This window comes from Ranitomeya variabilis, chromosome 1 (genome assembly GCF_051348905.1).
Source record: "Ranitomeya variabilis isolate aRanVar5 chromosome 1, aRanVar5.hap1, whole genome shotgun sequence".
Lineage (NCBI taxonomy): Eukaryota > Metazoa > Chordata > Amphibia > Anura > Dendrobatidae > Ranitomeya > Ranitomeya variabilis.
The window spans coordinates 1,066,279,867-1,066,300,520 of NC_135232.1; the positions used below are offsets into that span (position 1 = coordinate 1,066,279,867).

Consider the following 20,654-nt stretch of genomic DNA (forward strand, 5'->3'; position numbering starts at 1 on the left):
GATTGTTCCACTCCTGGTTTTGGCTTACAAATACTGAGGTAAAATACTGACAAAATACTGCTAGTGTGACGGCAGCCTAAGCCACACACTGCACTGTTGTTCATGAGAGATTTTTCTCTGCCTATAAATCGAAATGTTCTTCTTCTTTATAGGCATATTGTACTGGTATACAGATTTTACACAAGTTCTTTTGGCTTCACAGGAGGAGCAGGTGAAGCATATAAGAGCATGTGCATGACCTGTGTTTGCCAGATGGTTCTCGAGTCGACTCTTGGGTGGTTGAGTGCTGCTCAGCCAAAAATGGAAATATGTCAACCCAACATGAGTTCCTGTAGGGTGAAGATTCACTTCCTTCCATAAATAATATGTTAGTACTGGTATAATAAAAAGAGAGTGACCATTTAAAGAATTGCTTTGGTTTGCCATATTCCAAAAAGTGACTTTGTAAGTGTAAGGGTGGAGATAATGTGGGCTGTGTATCTGCACGCCATGCTCATATGCCCCTGGCAGTGCAGCCTACTTGTGGTTTCAGGCTCCACATTGGGCATGTATCTCACCTGCTGTTGTGGGTGAGATATCCGCCCATTTATGATCGGCTCATGTACAGTACATTCCATAATAACCACTATAGTCAGTTTATGTAACATCCACCAGGCAGCCATGGCTGTAGCACAAACTTGCATCAGCTGTTACAAGAGTTAAAAAAAAGCACAAAAATATAGTTAGTTGCAAAAAAAAGAAAAAATAAAGCTGCAAAAGTCAGCGCTCCTAAATCTATATTCTTCCTCTTTCTGTGAAGTACTTCCTCATGAACACTGTCTGCACCAGGGGAGGTGAAGGGGCAGCGCTGGAGGAGCCTCGCCCAGGTTAGGAAAACAAATGTGGAGCCTAAACAGCAGGGAGTAGGAGACATTTCCTGAGGAATCCAGGCAGGATTTTTCCTTTCCTGCTCAGTTACATGGTTCCATTTTCCTCTTTCCTCTCCCACAATGCTGCAGGGTCACATCTAGGAAGAGTTGCTCTGTTTAACCTGTTCACCTCTGAGGTGAGAATGAAACTAATTGAAGACGTTTTCGTTGTTGAATACATTTTACAGTCTATGAATGTGACTGTATTATAGCCTATGTCGTAGCGTCCTCGTTTACCCCTTGTAAATCCTCTGCAATTTTTTCCAATGGTACCTGGGGTGGATGGAGACCTATTGCCTAGGCCTCCATCCTGAGTATGGTCACTGTTGGGCGCACACCTCCAGAGTTATCAAAGGTGCATAGCCAGTTTATAGAGGACATCTCAGTTCAATTTCATAAATCAGTAGTTATGCACAAAAATAAGAGACTTAGTTTTACATCTTATCAGAGAAATCTGCTTCTTTCTCCTCCTGGACTTTTTTTTTTTCAAAATTCTCAATTCATGGGATCCAGATTTTCCATTCATGTGATAGGAGATGACAGTTGGAGCTTATAACATTCTATAGAGAACTGTAAGTGTGGTTTCAGGAGAACTTGCAGCAGAAAGTCTGTGTCTGCCTCTAACTTCTCCCCTCTTCATAGAACTCTATAAGCACCCACTGTCACTCAGTAATGGGAAGATTTTTTTGAATGCAGCTTTTATCAAATTAAAAAAATAAAATAATAATAATCTCCGTAGATCTATTGCATTTTGTTAGATTTTTCTTTAGGTATTCCCATCTTCAATATCTTATTCCAATATGTAGTAGGTGTAATAATAATATTAGCAAATACCTCCAATTAGAAACGTAGTATGGTTCTTCTGATTCACTACGTCTCTCACCCCATGTGCATTACATTTCAGTAGATTAAATATCCATAATTAGGTCCAATCATATAGTGACAGTTAGTTATTAGTCATTAGTGGTTGTAACCATGGATACCTAATCTACTGCAATGCCCTGCACATGGGGTAAGAGACATAGTAAATCAGGAGAACTATACTACATTTCTAATTGAAGGTATTTGTAAATATTATTATCATTATTACATCTACTATATATTGGGGTAGGTAGGATCTTAGAGATGGGAATACCACTTTTAATCTAATCCACTTGAGACCTGCAGAATGAATGAAGCAGGGAGGTCATCTGGAGTTTTAATAACTTATGAAACTTTCATATCAAGCAAATACAATGTTTTAGCAATTAGGCGTCTATTTTTAGTGAACGTAGGATGGATACAAGTGGGTTTTTGTGGTGGTTAATGGCAGAGTTTACATAGCGCGCGCTGTTGACCTACAAGCAATGTCTTCTTGTATATTTTATGATAAAAGAAAGAGCCGAGAGTTTATTCAGTGCGGCAGGTGATAATGCAGCCACTGATTGAAGAATTACATGACTTGGCACAGCGCAGTCTACGGGGAGTGTTGCCATTGATCGCTGGCGATGGCTGAAACGTTTGGTCTAAGGGAAAGTGCCAGTCTGGGGATCAGTAATGTGACTGATAAGCTAAGAAACAGTTGTAAAACTGTTTTATTTCTAGTTTCATGTAATAAACAGGTTATTCTAATGTTACATGGCAGCCACTCAGATGCCGCTTCCAGTTCTTTTTTAGGGTAGAAGGTCACAAGCAGATCCCCTCCCATATACCCTACAGACAACACAGGGTGAAAAATCGGATTTTGGAAAATTATGTTGAGTTATTTCAAAGTGAAGTAATTCATTATATTCTCCTAGTTGAAAATAAATGATGATAAATCGGGAACAATAGACTGCAAGCAAGGCCAACAAAATGGAGAAAGCAGTGGCTTTCATACCTCTTTAACAAACTAACCACTATGGAGATTGTTCAATCAGCGTCCATGTAGCGATAGCATTGCATTTTAATTATACAGAAAAGCTGTTGGATATAACAGTTAATGCAGAGTGGATGTGATTTCATTAAAAAAGTCATATCCACTGGGTGTTCAATGGCGCTGTTGAACTGAGCCTTTTTGGTGCATTTTTTACCCTGTAAAAAAAATGCATGTCAAAATGCAATTGCATTTTTAAGTGCAAAATCCTAGTGTTTTTTTTTGCACAAAATTTATAAAAAAAGAAAAAAACACAAATAAAAATTCATAAAAAGTGTTAAATACATAGAAAAGGGAAAAATCTAAAAAACAACAGCAAAAAAGCAGATTGCAGATTGCTATTGGGTATTTTGGTGCGGAAACCCACAGAAAAGTGTTTCCACTAAATGTCCAATTTCCTTATTGTAATACGTTTGTTGGGTTTTATCTGATCACCAGTAAGAAGATGGCAGGTCTGCAGAACACAATAACTAAGGATGTCCTAACTGTGAGCCTGGCTATAGTCAAGGAGAAGGGCAGCCAAATACCAATGACCTGGAAATGTGATCAGACTTGGAGAAAGTAAAGATTTCCGGGCTGGCGGAACATTCTGAAAGAGCAATCATACAGAAGCTGGTGGTGGAGCAGGAGACGGAGAAATCTCACGTCTACTCTACACCCGGTCGACAGTCCATAGTTTCCAGGGAAAGTCCTGTGTTGTGATCTCGTTTCCACCGAATCTGCAGTTTCTGACAACGTCCTCGATTATTACGTGTGTCAATTTCCTTGTTACATTGCACGTCCCTCAGATGTTTGTTTTTCATCATATTTGTGAGTAATATGTCATAGTTTCGTGCCAAATTCTTATGTCACACTGGAAGGATCTCCCACAATATATGACATTTATATACGTACCTGTAAAGTACTGTGGGGACTTCTGTATAAAGCTAATAGAGAGGAAATTTAGAAATCTCCCAAGTACAATCAATATGAACCTGCAGTATCCATAGGGCTACATTCAAACTGGACACGTTTTAGCCAAAGACAATTAGATACTAAAAATGAGAAGTAAGGAACCACTTGGGACCAAAATTGAGTTCATATCCTAAAGAGAGGGGAAGTACTGTGCAAAGCTTTCTTTTACAAACTAATCTCTTAAGAGCTTGTCTTGGCACACAATGTGTGCAGCAACTGTACAGCAAAAACAGGTCTTAACCCACTCTAAAGGTACCTTCACAAAAGCGACGCTGCAGCGATATCGACAACGATGCCGATCGCTGCAGTGTCGCTGTGTGGTCGCTGGAGAGCTGTCACACAGACAGCTCTCCAGCGACCAACGATGCCGAAGTCCCCGGGTAACCAGGGTAAACATCGGGTTACTAAGCGCAGGGCCGCGCTTAGTAACCCAATGTTTACCCTGGTTACCAGTGTAAATGTAAAAAAAAAAAACAGTACATACTCACATTCCGGTGTCCGTAACGTCCCCCGGCGTCTGCTTCCTGCACTGACTGTGAGTGCCGGCCGTAAGGCACAGCACAGCGGTGACGTCACCGCTGTGCTCTGCTTTTACTTTACGGCCGGCGCTCACAGTCAGTGCGGGAAGCAGACGGCGAGGGACGTGTGACAGACACCGGAATGTGAGTATGTACTGTTTGTTTTTTTTACTTTTACAATGGTAACCAGGGTAAATATCGGGTTACTAAGCGTGGCCCTGCGCTTAGTAACCCGATATTTACCCTGGTTACCACTGTAAAACATCGCTGGCATCGTTGCTTTTGGTGTCAAACACGACGATACACGCCGATCTGACGACCAAATAAAGTTCTGAACTTTCAGCAACGACCAGCGATATCACAGCAGGATCCTGATCGCTGCTGCGTGTCAAACACAACGAGATCGCTATCCAGGACGCTGCAACGTCACGGATCGCTATCGTTATCGTTGCAAAGTCGTGTAGTGTGAAGGTACCTTAAAGGTACCTTCACACTAAGCGACGCTGCAGCGATACAGACAACGATGCCGATCGCTGCAGCGTCACTGTTTAGTCGTTGTGTGGTCGCTGGAGAGCTGTCACACAGACGGCTCTCCAGCGACCAACGATGCCGAAGTCCCCTGGTAACCAGGGTAAACATCGGGTTACTAAGCGCAGGGCCGCGCTTAGTAACCCGATGTTTACCCTGGTTACCATTGTAAAAAACAAAAACACATACTCACATTCTGGTGCCCGGCATCCGCTTCCCTGCACTCCTCCTGCATCCTGTGTCAGCGCCGAACATCTCTGGCATCTCCCACAGAGCAGAGAGGTGACGTCACCGCTCTGCTTTACGGACGGCACTTACACAGGATGCAGGAGGAGTGCAGGGAAGTGGACGCCGGGCATCGGAATCATCCGACAAACAAGCAAAATGATCGTTCACTGGGTGACTGGATTGTAAGTGCTAGCACTAAAATCATCATTTTCCACAGTATATGATCCCGTGTAAACAGGAGGTGCGCTGCCGATGACAATGATGATACCCTGTTTGCACAGAACTTTCGGTTCAGCAATCGTTCTGTGTGCATAGAATTCTGGTCATCCAGTCTAAACAGGTCATAAGGCTGAAATAAAGTCTCCATAACTTTCTAGAGAATGTTTGGCACAGCTGATCTCGAAAGTAAAAAAAAGACCCAATAAGTCCAATCCCTGATAGGAGTTGTCAAAGGATCCTTTAACAAAAGATTCTTGGCAGATCCGTACGCATTTGCAGTATAAACACTATATTCTCCCCTTGTAACAATGCTCTGACGTAGGAGAACACCTCTGTGATACACATCCAATGGAACATGCCACCATTCTTTTCTAGATGAGTCAGTGAGAACCAATGTTCTGTATGGGCCCATAGCAGACTATTTATGCCGTAGTTATACAGACAGCATTGTGCCGTAAAGTCCCCCATAGACATTACACAATTCTTGGCCATATCATTCAATGACAACTATTGGCATCATCGTATCCTGCCTACAGATCGGAAAAGGAATATATAGACTGGCTGAGCCGCCTTGGTTGCTCCTCTCCCCAATTGTCTTGTAACACCCTAATAAATCACAAGTATAGTCCATAAAAGTCATTTCTTCCCTTCTTTGTTAGGGCATGAAATGAAATCTAATCTACATTTTTGTTACATCCGAAAAGCTGTTTCGAAGTGGGAGTAAATTGTGGTAACACAACAAAACCATATCTTTATAATAGCTCGATTATTGTGCCCACTTGTTAAATGAGGAAATTGTGTTCTCGGCAATTCTGTAATAAATCACAATTATTACTACCACATATATACATGCCCCATAATAGCATTGTGTATAAGAAATGTTCAGAATGCAATGCCCTAATATCTCAAGTATCCATCACAGTATCATGAAGAACTGCTTCTAAGACCAGACTCACGGTCCCAGTAAAGACCATGGACAGCAGATATGTGGCTAGGCTTTCCATCTTGGTCCATACTGGGACTGGGAAATACAGATTTGATAAATTGTCCCAGTAGCCAATTCTTTATATTCCTGTTGGATCCCATCTCAGTTTTAGCAAAAGAATCATCATGGTTTATCCTCATCAAAATTGACTCTCTAAGGATCCATTTAGACAAGTCGATAATCATCTGAGTGTCCCAGATTGTCATCTCGTTTAACAGTACGATCAATCAAAACTCTCATTCATTAGGTGATGAGATCGTTTACATTGACATTATATTCACCATTATCGGCAACATATTTCCACGAGTATACTGGGGACATGCTGCTTATAATATGATGCTGAATGACGACAGAAGCAGTGTTGGACTGGGGTGCCAAGGGCCCAACAGTAACATTGACTTTGGGGGCCCACTTTTCACCTGCATACAATTATTATACTATCCTCATTCACAAATTTACCTATAACTCTACATAATAATAAACTAAGTAGTTTGGTTAATGAATCATGCTGCTTTTTTCTGTACAGAGTAAATCATGTGAATTATGCCAAGTACTGCCCATACAGTAGGGTTGGGGGCCCAGATCTGCACAGAGGCCCACCGGGGGATTCCCCTGTTACCCTGTGGGCCAGTCCGAGCCTGGACAGAAGGACTTATAGATAGTTGATTATCACTTGCTAATGGTCCGATATCGCCCTCTCTAATTGTATCTTAAGAGTTAAAACAATTACTGGGCCAGGTAAATGAAACTATGGTGTAGTAATACTAGTCAACGGAAGTGGATCCCAACTATAGTCCTGATCAGTGACCGTCACAGGACAAAAATAGGCCTGATTCACATTAGCTCAAAATCGTCCAAACCTGATGATTTCAGCTACACTAATCTAGTGTGAATATTAGCCTCCAAACTCGCCCCTGACAGATTATATATGGGAGAAAAGAAGGATTTATCATGTTGGGTTTCATTGTCCAACCCTTTTCTTGAGCATATGCAAGTGCATGGGAGTGTTCCGCGTTCGCGTGCCGATTCTTTTTCCAGCTGCTCATGTGGCACCGACAAAATCCACAGCATTGCAAAATATCTTAAGTATCCATTCCTATACTCCATTGGGACTTACAATCTAATATCGCCATCTCAAACTTGAGGCAATTTATCGGTATGTTTTGGAATGTGGAAGAAAACCAACATAGACAGGAGGAGAACATAGAGACCACATTCAGAAGTTGCATGTGGTCAGATCTCCTTTTGAAGGCTCAAGTCTCACTGGGTATGGACAAAGGGTTAAGCACTGGTGAGCCGAGGTGTTGGATCCCAGGGTGGGGACTGGGAGTTGCTGGGGCAGTGACAGAGGTTTGGTCAGGACCCGTGATCTGAAACAGGAAAGAGCACACATATGCCATTTGGAATGTATGACGCAAACTCCAGCCTTGAAACAAAGAAAAGGAAACAGCTCTTCTGGCTTAGCAGGGGAGAAAGCACAGAGACTGCAGTCAGCCCTGGCTGAGCAATATTCATGAGCAGCTGCACTCATCTCATACAGCAGCAGGGGTGGAGGTGTTTGTTCAGTGGGTGTGAAGAAAAACAAGGGCTTTATAGGCAGGTCCTGCCCTGTTTACAAATACACGAAAGGTGATGGGCCGCAATCTACATTAAATAGTCGAAATGAGCGAATGACTAATGACCAGATCATACCTGAAGGAGCATCGCCCTGACCTATATTCTACCATCATACTCAGTTTCAGCCGATGGGATTTTTATAATATATATAGCTATTTATATCATTTTATGATGGTAGTCCAAAGCTATATTCATACAGAGTTTTTGGGAGTGGATCATCTCCAAAGTCCTCCTCAAAAATGTTTGGAAAACCCTTCCTATTTAGTTCTGTGGAAAATTCACTTTGATGTTCATAAGATGAGTTTTTTTGGTGCTTTTTTATCTGAAGAAGTTTTGATTAAAAAAAATTGGAGAAAAAGTAGATGCCCTTTCTTTGAAGCGGATCTCGTTGAAATCTACTCCAAGCTAGGGATTGTCAAATGAAAAGTCTGCAAAAATTGCTCCAGGAAAAATAAATCTCTTCCAATACCATTTTGGGTCCCCCTTAGAAGTTTTTCTCTTTAGGGTTTCATCAGTATTTTTGATCAGGGCAGCACGGTGGCTCATTGGTTAGCATCGTTGCTTTTCAGGACTGGATTCCTGGGTTCAAATCCCACCAAGGACAACATCTGCAAGGAGTTTGTATGTTCTCCCCGTGTTTGCGTGGGTTTCCTCTGGGTTCTCCGGTTTACTCCCACACCCCAAGGTCATACTGATAGGGAATTTAGATTGTGAGCCTCAATGGGAACAGCAATGATGATGACTGTAAAGCGTTGTTGAATATAATGGATAAGCAAAACAATAATACAGCGTCAGTTTGGTCATTGTCAGTATTTACCATCAGAGTTTTCTCAGTTTTTCTCGTTTAAAAAAAATTAAATAAAATGGAGGCTTCTCACACTTCTATTAAATAGTGAAATACGAACAGCACATGGATGGTATCTGAGTGCTGTCCAGTTTTTTTTCATGGACCCATAGACTTCCATTGGCAAACAATATCGGACAAGACACTCTGCTTTGTGCTGACCACTCAGTCTGAGAAAAAAATTGGACATATGAACTACCCCATAGAATATCATAGGTATGAGTGGTATCTGTGAAAAACACAGATAGCATTTGTATGAGAAAAATTGACGTTTGAATAAGGCCTTAGGAAGAGAAAAAAAACCTCCAAAAACTCAAAAAGGTATGTGCACACAACGTCTGTTCCAGGCGGGTCAACTTCGAAACCCACCTGAAAAAGTGCTAACTAAACGCTCAAAAGAATGAACAGATACATTTCTATGTAAAAACGATTTGCTGTTCTCTCCTTTCAGTGTCTTATCTCCTCAGACATTTTCCGCTTAAAGGATGCTCTCTACCTTATAATAGAAGTCAATTTCAAAACTCAAAAAACGCCCCAAAGACGCCCAGTTGCGATTTTGCACATTTTGCCAGTATTACTGCTAAAGAAAAACGATAACGGTTTCTTAATTTTTGAATGTCATTAAAAAAATATCCGGAAAATGGCAGTACAAAAGATGTCACAAAAAACCACTGGCACTTAATGAAATTGTTTGTTCTTGAAAATCTCATGGGTCTGCCTGACCGGAAAAGCCGTTGTGTGCACATACACTTAGGGCTCATGCAAAAATCTGTGGCAATCGGTCTGATCTCAGACCACAACGCACGGACTGGCCGTGGGTTTCCCGATCAGAGCGTGACCGCCTGGTAGAAATTTATGAAGGGGTGGTGGTCCAGTTGGAAGACCCGCAGCCATTCCGTGCATTAGCGGTTCATGCTCGGACTCCGCCTGGAGTCTTCCGTCTGTGTTTTTGGGCTCCCAATAGACTTCTTTATTTAGTTTAGTTCCAAACGTTAGACATCAGGAGAACGGTCAGGTCACTTTATTTAACTGCTTGGTGTCTTTTGAAACCTGAAGCGGTTAAATGACATTCTAAAGACTTAACATGTGAAAAGCAAGTTGTTTTTACATATAAAATACATATGTTCAGTCTTTTTAGCTTTTTTAGGATGCTTTTTTCAGATGGATTTCCAAGCGAGCCTGCCCGAAAAAGACAATTTGCTCATAACCTAAAAAACGACGTGGTCTACACTTGAAAAACTACTTTTTGAACACCTCAACTCCATGTGAACAAATGCTTTCATTACTCAAGTTTTGGGCTGTGATCTAACAGCACTCTATATGATGATCCATTTTGGGGTCAAAAGTGAAAATTTATTTCCATTTTTGATCACTATATACAAGGACACAGAGCTCCATCCATCGACTCCTGTCTGCCATTTAATGAACAGTGCCGTGATATGGGGTTAGACTCCCCAAGAAGAAATACAAAATTATGAGAATGCCTGTATATTACTAAATCTGGTGGAATAAGCCATCCTTTTGTTTTTCTGAAAGGACTCAAAGTTTTCGATCCTCTTTGTGAAATCCGGGGCATATGGCGATACAGAAATGACTCATGAACATGTATGGGTGCTTTATTACTGCCCGTAAATCTCAATTGGAGTATTCTACAACTTTACAATGCAACTATAATAGGGTCAAGTCTCAACTTTTGACTTCACCTTTATTAAAAAAATACTATTTTATACATTATTATATCATCCATCAAACCAGATGACAAGCCAATTAGAGAACATTATCTACAGAAGCATTTACAGTAGATATTACAGGTGAACAAAATACAAGCGCAGGTTCTGTCAGTGCAATATATCATTATGTCAGAATTTACGGAGCGTCAGATAACACCTACCAGCTATACACACACACTGTAATCCATACATTAATGTATATAGCGCCAGCAGTCAGTGTAGCTTGGAAGTTGTCACAGCTACAGCAGTGAAGCAAAGCATTGCGGCGTTAGCAACTAACGACACATGAACAAGACCGGTTGGAAGAAACAAATAAAAAAGGCGATCTATCAAATTAGAAAAGACTATACTAATATGTGTCCTTGACATTCATGTATTCCTGGCATGCAAGTAGAATTAAGTGCATGGAGATGACAGTGCCACAGATCATCCCGGGTAAGGCTATGTTCACACAAGTTGGTTTACCTGCAGTTTTTTTAGTGGACACAGAGCTGTAGAGATGAGAAGTATCCATCCTTTCTTTATAGGTTCCCTTCTTTTGGGATCCATCCATGTTCCGAAAAAAAACCGAAACGCATCTCCTGTTGGGGCAGATTTTACATTTGTACATTTTAATTAGTCGCATCCACATGCTGCATTTTTTGGTGTCCTGAAATTGTTTTTTGAGTTCTTTATAATCAGCACCATACCAATATCTGGTGCGGAAACTGGCCTTTTTGGTGCAGATTTTCCCTATTGATGGTGGTATAGTAATGGCTGTGCTGGAGATCGTTACGTTGGTGTCATTTGCCACAATGATTCCTATTGACATTGGTCACTTGTCATTATAAAGGCACATTGCTATTAGACACAATGAAGACCACCTTAACATAGAAAAACTTCAGTTCTAAATTGCAAGACTTGAGCTCAAACTTTCCACAAGTTCTGCCAAAATAATGATCTGGTCTCCAACTTCTTCTCCTTCCTGTGCTACTGTTTTCTAAGTCATAAATACTAATTTGGCCCCAATAAAGTAGAGTTACCATTCAACCATTGTCTGAGTGTAATAAAGATGCTTAGAAGGTGGCTACCAACTGCTGGGCTATGGCCTGAATTATCAGACTAGCCAGGAACATAGACATTGTGCAAAAAGTGAAGGATATGGCAACATCTGTTCCCACCACTGTTCTGCTCATGAAAGAGTGAAGGGCAGGCTGAGGGCAAAGTCTTCTTTTTTTAGTCATTACAACATCGCACAAAGTGGTGCCATGGTTAAGTCATTGCCTGCTGGCGCAGACAGATCTGTGACATTATGGGCCACGCCGGTGTCACATCACACAGATCTGTTACACTATGGGGCACCCCGATGTCACATCACACAGATCTGTTACACTATGGGGCACCCCGATGTCACATCACACAGATCTGTTACACTATGGGGCATCTGTTACACTATGGGGCATGCTGGTGTCACAGCATACATATCCATTACATTATGGGGCACCCCAGTGTCACATCACACAAATCCGTGACATTATGGGGCACACCGGTGTCACAGCACACAGAATCATGACATTATGGGACACACCGAAGTCACATCACACAGATCTGTTACACTATAGTCTATGGGGCATCTGTTACACTATGGGGCACACTGGTGTCACGGCACACAGATCCATGACATTATGGAGCACCCCGGAGTCAGAGCACATAGGTCCGTGACATTATGGAGAACGCCGGTGTCACAGCACACAGATCCGTGACATTATGGGGAACGCCGGTGTCACAGCACACAGATTCGTGACATTATGGGGAACGCCGATGTCACAGCACACAGATCCATGACATTATGGGGCACCCCGGTGTTACAGCATATGGATCCGTGACATTATGGGGTACCCCGGTATCACAGCACACAGATCCATAACATGCCAATGTCACAGCACACATATCCATTACATTATGGGGCACCCTGGTGTCACATGACACAGATCTGTGACATTATGGGGCACCCCGGTCTCACAGCACAGAGATCCGTGGCATCATAGGGCACCCCGGTGTCATATCACCCAGATCTGTGACATTATGGGGCACGCTGGTGTCACAGCACACAGATCCGTGATATTATGAGGCACACCGATGTCACATCACACAGGTCCGTGATATTATGAGGCACACCGATGTCACATCACACAGATCTGTTACACTATGGGGCACGCTGATGTCACAGCACACAGGTCCGTGATATTATGGGGCACCCCGGTGTCACAGCACACAGATCCGTGACATTATGGGGCACCCAGGTGTCACAGCACACAGGTCCGTGACATTATGGGGCACCCCGGTGTCACAGCACACAGATCTGTGAGATTGTGGGGCACCCCGGTGTCACAGCACACAGGTCCGTGAGATTATGGGGTCCCCCGGGGTCACAGCACACAGATCTGTGATAATATGGGACACACCGGTGTCACAGCACACAGATCCGTGACATTATGGGGCACCCCGGTGTCACAGACCTCAGGTGGGCATAGTGACTAAACAGTTAGGACTACTCTATATAATATACAATGAACAGACACGTCTAATGTACGAGCATACGGAACTGAAAAACTGTTCCCGGCAGCTGTGCACACATAATAATCTCCAGTTATCTGGAGCTACGTGTTAATAAATGTATATATGATTAGTGCACGCTGATAACATTCCAAGAAAACTTTCTCTATGGCGACATTTTTTTTTCCATCAATTGTGCACAGATGTAGCAGAGCTGGGATTATCATTTGGCACAACACCTATTTTAGATCACAGAGTGCCATCTGTGGGTTATAAAGCACTACAGGGAACGCTCAGCTCCTAAGAGTTACAGTAGATGAAGAATTCAGCTCTCTATATAAAGAACATGTAGAAAATGAATAAATGATGCATAAAACCCGAATGGAGAAAAAAGACAACTTGTTGGAATTGATAAGCCCACCACATACAATCATTGTTAAACCTTTCCAGATGACCACCTCTTTGAGAAGACCCTTTACCCAGACCAGATATCCTGAAGCAAAGTTTTAGTTCCACCATTTATTATGAATACTAGCCAACTTTTTTTTTGGGAGAAGACCATCCCCTAGAAGTCCATTTCTATTTGATTGACACAAAGTGTAAGAAATCCCAGAACTGACTCAATATTTTCCATTTCTCACAAGTATTTTAGCGACACTTATCCATGACCCCCAATGGCAACGAGACAACAGATTTTATACATGTGGGATTGTCTGTGACGACTCACAGCAGAATTATTCAATCAGGTGAATCATGTCTGATGACGACTCATCCGATTACAAAACACTGTACTAAATAAAAATACAATAAAAACAAAATATAAATAAAATTCCTGGGCATTCGAAGGATTTCAACTGAGCTTCTCCGACTGTGTTGGTAGCAGGAACACATGTATATCTGGTTCTGTGTTGTCATAGCTTATGAAAAAAATCATCACATCCACGACTTTGGTGTATAGAACCATAAATATAGGCATATGTACAACAGGATGAAAAGGAAAAGAAACCACAGATCCATAAAGTGTAATTTAAAGAGATGTCCGACTTTGGATAAATTTCATGAAATTGAATGTTCAATCTCACTTTACACCCCAAAAACTAGAAAACAAAGACCCCCAAAATATTGATCCTTTCTTCCCAAAAACCCCAGATTGTCCATATCGTCCACTGTAACATTATTACGGTATAAAGTGCCGTGTGTTCGAAAGTTGGCTTTCTAAGACAACTAATCGTTGGCTAATGCCAATCATCTCACAGCTCTCAGTGACAAGGGCTTTCTGTACCTCCTTCCAGAGGGTCCCGGACCACTGACTGGCACTGTGTGCTCTTTTAAAGTCCCCATCAATCAGCCTTTTTGTTAAGACAGCCTGGTGGAAAATGTAGAGACCAATGTGTGGCCAGCGCTCAATCAGCTGACAGTAAGTTTAGCTTGTCCTGGGAATGGTGCCCACCACAGCCAACCAGGTGATGAGTGCCAGCACAAACTCAGCTCTTCTTCTCAGTATCCCAATAGGGTCTTCTTCATCCAAAAGCAAAAAAAAGAAGAGGCGCCCGTCATCCGGTTGACAACCCATTCCCTAAAACCAAGAGCAATCACTTGGACCCAAGTCACCCCAAGATTGACCGGGGCACCTGAGAAGTGGCAATAAAGACCAAACTAGTGTAGTGGAGCATAAAGAATTGGAGACTTACTGTAATCCAAGGCTGGAGGGGGCACAGGGGATCTGATATATTACGCGTTTGGGTAGTAGTCCCTTTACTCCAGTAATAAGCTTGGTGTACAGCGCTCTCTCAGCTGTGTCTCACATGAGTGTGTGGCTGCTGCAGCCTCAAGGTTAGGGACAAGCCTCTAAGGGATGGGAATTCAGGCAGGGAGGAGGTCTGATCAGCAGCACTCTACACACCAGGGTGGGGCAGGGCAGCTCCTGCCCATAGGGTGGAGGGTGGATTTGGGTGGAGGCTTGGACCAGTCAACATTGACACTTTCATAAACATATATTTACAGAGCACTCAGCCTCTCCCCTGCAGCTGCCTCCTCCTCCTCCTCCCTCCCCACACACAGACACAGGACCTGATCACTCTGTGACCCCACACACTCCTAGTAATGAAAATCCGCCTGCTAAGTCTAGGTCCACACCAGGAAAAGGACTGCGACAGAACGAAAGGAGCCCGCATAGCGCCAGTCTTGTGGAAATTCCTACTTTATGAGATATGGGTGTAAGCCCGAGAAGAGGAACACTGACTTCTTGGACTATATGCTTCCTCGTACAAATGAGCGTCAAGTCTGGGATATGAAGTAGCAGGGTTGGGTTTTTTCGAAATGCAGCATAGTTTGTCATTTGGCACAACTCACCCAGATCTCACAATGTTGTGGTTTACCGTAGACATTCTGACTATTACGACTATTACATTACCTTATTTACTTATTAAGATTTGTAATATTACTCTTTATGTTAAAGCCCCCCTAATTCTAGGGCAATGTGCGTATGAAAAAGGTTCATCAGGCTTTAAATACGTAACATAGTAAGTATGACAACAAGTATAACAAAATATATAACATTGCTTAGAAAAACACAGAATAAATATGGCTAAGGCTTCTGCTTTATTCTCGTTCGTGACTGCCGTTCACCAGTATACCAAATCTGTTTTTCACTCACTTTTGGTCAGTGTATCAGTTTTTATCAGTATAGCATCAATTTTCCTCATATGCAAAAAACCCCCAAAAAACCTTAAATGTTCTCCTACCCGTCAAACTGTAACAGGATACAAATTATAAACAGATGGCATCAGTGTGCTGTTCATTTTTCTCACCAACCCATTAGCTTGAATTGACGACTCTGATCCATGACTCAAATAAAAAATGGATGTGTGAATTGCTCCATAGACTATAATGGGTACATGATCCATCCATGAAAAAATCAGATAGAACATGAATCTGAAAAATGGGCATCTGAATGAAGCAGGAGCAAGTGGTCCTCCATGTGTAGCGCAGGGTCTTTCATTTCTTACCTGCCGTCCATGTGTAGTGTGGGGGGTCTGTCACTCTACCTTCCCTACATGCAGTGTTTTGTTTTAGACAAAGTGGGGCCCTGGGCAAAAGTTTAAAGTAGGACCCAAATACTAACATATTGCACCATCACACAAAAATTTTGGTTGTACTTACATGAGTTCAGGCCGTTAAACGAGCGTGATCGACAATATTGAAGTCATTCAACGCTTGTTTCCCGGCCTCTTTTATTTCTGTTCCAGCATAAACAATCCAGTCACTCGATGAATAGGAAGCATTTTGCTCGTTTGGTATAATGCACCCCATAGTCCTCCATATAGTATAATGTTCTCCATAGTCCTCCACATAGTATAATGTACCCCATAGACCTCCATATGGTATAATACACTCATAGACTATAATGAAGCCCCATGTATTACACATAGTATAATGCACTCCCCATAGTCCTTGATAGAGTATAATGCAGCCCCCATAGAGTATAATGCAGCCTCAAATAATATAATGCAGCCCCATAGAGTATAAGACAGCCTCATAAAGTACAATGCAGCCTCAGAGTATAATACAGCCCCATCGCGTATAATGCAGCCCCATAGACTACATAATGTGTAATGCAGCCCCCATAGAGTATAATGCAGCCAGATAGAGTACATAAAGTATAACGCAACCCCCATAGAGTATAATGCAGCACCTATAGAGTATAATGTAGCCCCTATAGTATAATACAGCCTCCTAGAGCATAATGCAGCTCCATAGCGTATAATGCAGCCCCCATAGAGTATAACGCAACTCCCAGAGAGTATAATGCAGCCCCCATACAGTATAATGCAGCCCCCATAGTCCTCCAGTATTATGGCCTCCATGTATTCACTGATTTAAAAATAAATCTCCTCAATCCCCCGCTGCTTCCGTCTTTGCAGTGCATCTACTCAGCAGCTTCACAGCTCGGCACAGTGTGGCGCAATGAAGTGATGTCATTGCGTCTGCTGCATCAGAAGCAGAGGGGGAATGATAGAAGAGGGAGCGTCATCTCATGCTCTCTCCTCCATCATTACTTTCAACTGTATCGGCACCTATGATGATATAGTTGGATGCCAAATGAGTCGGGGTGGACTTGGCGCTGGCATCGGGCCCCCCTGACTCACAGACCTCATAGCGCCCACGTGGTATGCTGCTATTAGCGGCAGGCCACTGGCTGGTGGTTCCTGGGGGAGTAGGGCCCTAGGCAAATGCCTAGTTTGCCTGCCCCTGTCACTCTCCACCTGATCTCCATGTGTAGTGTGGGATCTGTCACTCTACTTTCTCTACATGTGTAGTCAGGGTTTGTCACTTTCCACCTGCTCTCCATGTGTAGTGTGGGGTCTGTCACCCTCTAGCTGATATCCCAGATGGCAACCTGTAAATAAAGTTATATGCTATGAAAGATTCTCCCTATATTGATGTTTAATAAGTGTTACCTGTTGGGTTACAGGAGCTTGGATAGATCTTACAGGGTCACCAGGTAAGAAGTAGGTGAGTTGACAAGTCTGAAGGTGTGGCATACAGGTACTAGCCATTGATGGATTTTGTCGTGAATTATTAAAGGGATTGTCTCATTTGTATTTATTTTACTAACTATATAGTGTCATTAATTTCACAGCTCTTTACAGGGGTCTAAGGGGTAACGTTTCTCCTTATGGAGAGTGACATACCAGCTGGCTTGTCAAGGTAAGGAGGCTTATTTGCCGTACAATGCTCCTCTGGGAAATTAAATATGCAAATTGCCTCTTCTGAGAAAAAGAGGACTTAACTCTATAGCGCCACCTGTTGGAAGTAGCGATCCTACAAGTCACAATCAACCCTCTAACGAGTCGTGCAATATGACTTAGGATCAGCTCTTTACAGACATCATCATCACATGGGGAGAACGTACAAACTCCTTGCAGATGTTGGCCTTGGTGGGATTTCAGCCCAGGACCCCAGTGCTACAAGACTACAGTGCTAACCACTGACATCAAAGAAAAAGCAGCAGCCAGCAAGGCATTTACCCTGAAGAGGCAACTACAAGGGAAATGTAGTATTACAGAGCGGCCATTCAAATGAGTGACTGTTCTTGTAACACAAGGACAACTAGACTAGCCCAGCCACAGAAACGGCCGTCACTGATGATGCTTCATTTCTGGGTGGGGACAGAAATTGGCGGTATTGATCACAGCCTCTGCCCCTGGTGAAGTCTTGTTTGAGTATCCCAGCATGCAATGGGCGTTCTCAAACGAAACGTCATCAAACAAGAGGTTGGTAGAAGAAAAAAAAAATACTGAGCAACAACAGGGAATTTTTAAGTAAGTGTATTAGAAAAAAAGATGAGATTATTACATCAAATAAATTGAGATTTATAATTAAATCAGTGTTCATTTTGGACCACCCGGTGGACCTTCTGAGGTGTTCCTAGGCAAGCCCGCTTCAGGAAAAAGACAGCTTCATTTGGGTTTAAAGAGGCTGTGCACACACTGTGCGCAAACAGTACCCGGACCCCATTCACTTGAATGGGGGTCTCAAACATACAGAGTTTGCCATGCTGTCATGCTCATGACAGTGCGGCAAACACCGCTTCTGATCGGCAGTAAAATCATTACCGCCAGTCAGAGAGCCACGGTTCCCATGCTGTAAAATAACAGCGTGAGCCTGCAGCTGTGATCGGAGGTAAAAAGTTTACCTCTGGTCACTGGCATTATCTGATGGGACTACTACTCCCATCAGCTGCTGCTGCTAATAACTGCAAGCGCAGTATCCTTCTAAGGTAGCCAAATCTAAAAAAACCCACTTCAACTTCCAAAAATATTAAGCTTTGATATTTATGAGTCTTTTGGGTTGATTGAGAACATAGTTGTTGATCAATAATAAAAATAATCCTCTAAAATACAACTTGCCTAATAATTCTGCACACAGTGTATAGTTATATCGTACCTGCTCATTTCATCATGGGGTATGCTTCATTTTATTCAGTCATGGATGTCGCTGCCCACACAATTTGAATGATATTCTTGGGGTTGCGCCGACATTACTCAACTTTGCTTTGAAAAGGCCCGCACTTGCGCAGTATATCGTAAAGTCGCGCATGCGCGGTGACTAGCTGTGCATGCGCACTTAATCTGTGTGTAGTACGCAGCTTCACCGACTGTAAAGCCGGAGCCGCTCATCACTGCTAAAAAGGACATGACAGGTTCCCTTTAAATGCACCCTTTGTCTTCCTCTCATCTTCCCCTTCTTGTTTTGTCTGTCTTTCTCTGATACTGTATCCAAATCTATCTACTCGGTTTCTTTCTTTCATCTTTCCTCTCTCTCTTTAGTTTGTCCTTTCTTTTATTTATTGTTGTTTATTAGGCAATGTTCCATCTTCCCACCATGAGTTTTTGATGAGGTTTTGACGCTGCATATTTTTCATGCGTGAAAAGACGCAGCACCTTACAGTACCAGCAAAGTGGATTTATAGAAATCTCACGCCTCCTGGGTTTTTTTTCTAGGCAGAGTACACTGACCTGCGGTGAAATCAGCAATATGTCAACCCTTGCAGGTAAGGCTTCTTTCACACTTCAGTTGTTTGGCGTCAATCTGCTCCGCCATAATGATGGATCGACGGATCCGTCACAATTGCTGAGAAAACAGTTCTAACGGACGTTACTTGTGGGTTGTATCTACTTTTTGGAGCATGCGCAATTGAAAAAACGGATTGGGGCGACAGATCCGCCGAAATGACGGTCGCGACGGATCCGTCGCCCATAGGTGGCCATTCTATGGAATGACGGACGCGACGGATCCGTCGCGTTCCGCCATTTCAACGCAGACAAAAAACGTTGCAATGACCGTCAATGTCTAGATGACGTCCGCTAAATTTTGACGGATCCGTCGCATGACGGATGGAACGGACGACCATCCGTCACAATCCGTCGCTAATGCAAGTCTATGGGGAAAATAACGGATCCGTCACAAAAAAAGACGGATCCGTTATTTGAGGAAAATGGCGGTTTTAGACTGACGCCAAACAACTGAAGTGTGAAAGAGGCCTAACACTGAGTTTTCCGTGCAGATTTTCCCGCGTAGACTTGCATCAAATGTGGAAAATCCACAGGTAAAAACCAACATGCCTTTTTAGTGGATTTCCATTTTAGAACTGCGCTAAAAATGCTGTAATCCGCACGTGACTGTATCAGTAAAGTTTTATCAAAGAGAAGCAAATCACAGCAGCTGTATCTAATATTTTACATAACAAAAAGTGACAAAAACTGCCGGGTCAAAATGTGATAAATACGCATGTAAAAACACTAAAAAATGTAATGAATAAAAATCCACATGTAACCTCATTTACATAATAGGTGCAGACAAAACCCCTGAAATACTAATCGTGGGAACATAGCCATAGTCATATAAAGCAGTACCATGCAAAGGGGAACAAATCTCTGGGATCCTGATAAAAATATGAAAATAAAAAAAATTACCCATCTTATATCTCTATATATTTCTCAATTAATATTCATCTATTACAGGAGTGCTCATGTGACCATCCCCTAGGGCTGGAGGCTACAATGCAGCATCCGGGTGATCGCTCACATATAGTCACATTGCCAGGTCTCATGCCAGCGCCCCGCTATCCGGGCTACCTACACAGCTGGGCAGACACAGGGGCGAGGAGGGCCGGGAGGGACCACAGACTG

General features: G+C 42.7%; 1 protein-coding gene across 1 annotated transcript in view; it reads right to left on the minus strand.

The window, feature by feature from the left end:
- Positions 1-14,790, minus strand: part of KLF3 (KLF transcription factor 3) — a 60,666-nt gene extending 45,876 nt beyond the window's left edge. The window contains exon 1 of the mRNA XM_077279914.1: positions 14,652-14,790. The gene's annotated coding sequence lies outside the window, so the exon portion shown is untranslated. The remainder of the gene's footprint in view (positions 1-14,651) is intronic.
- Positions 14,791-20,654: the final 5,864 nt, after the last annotated feature.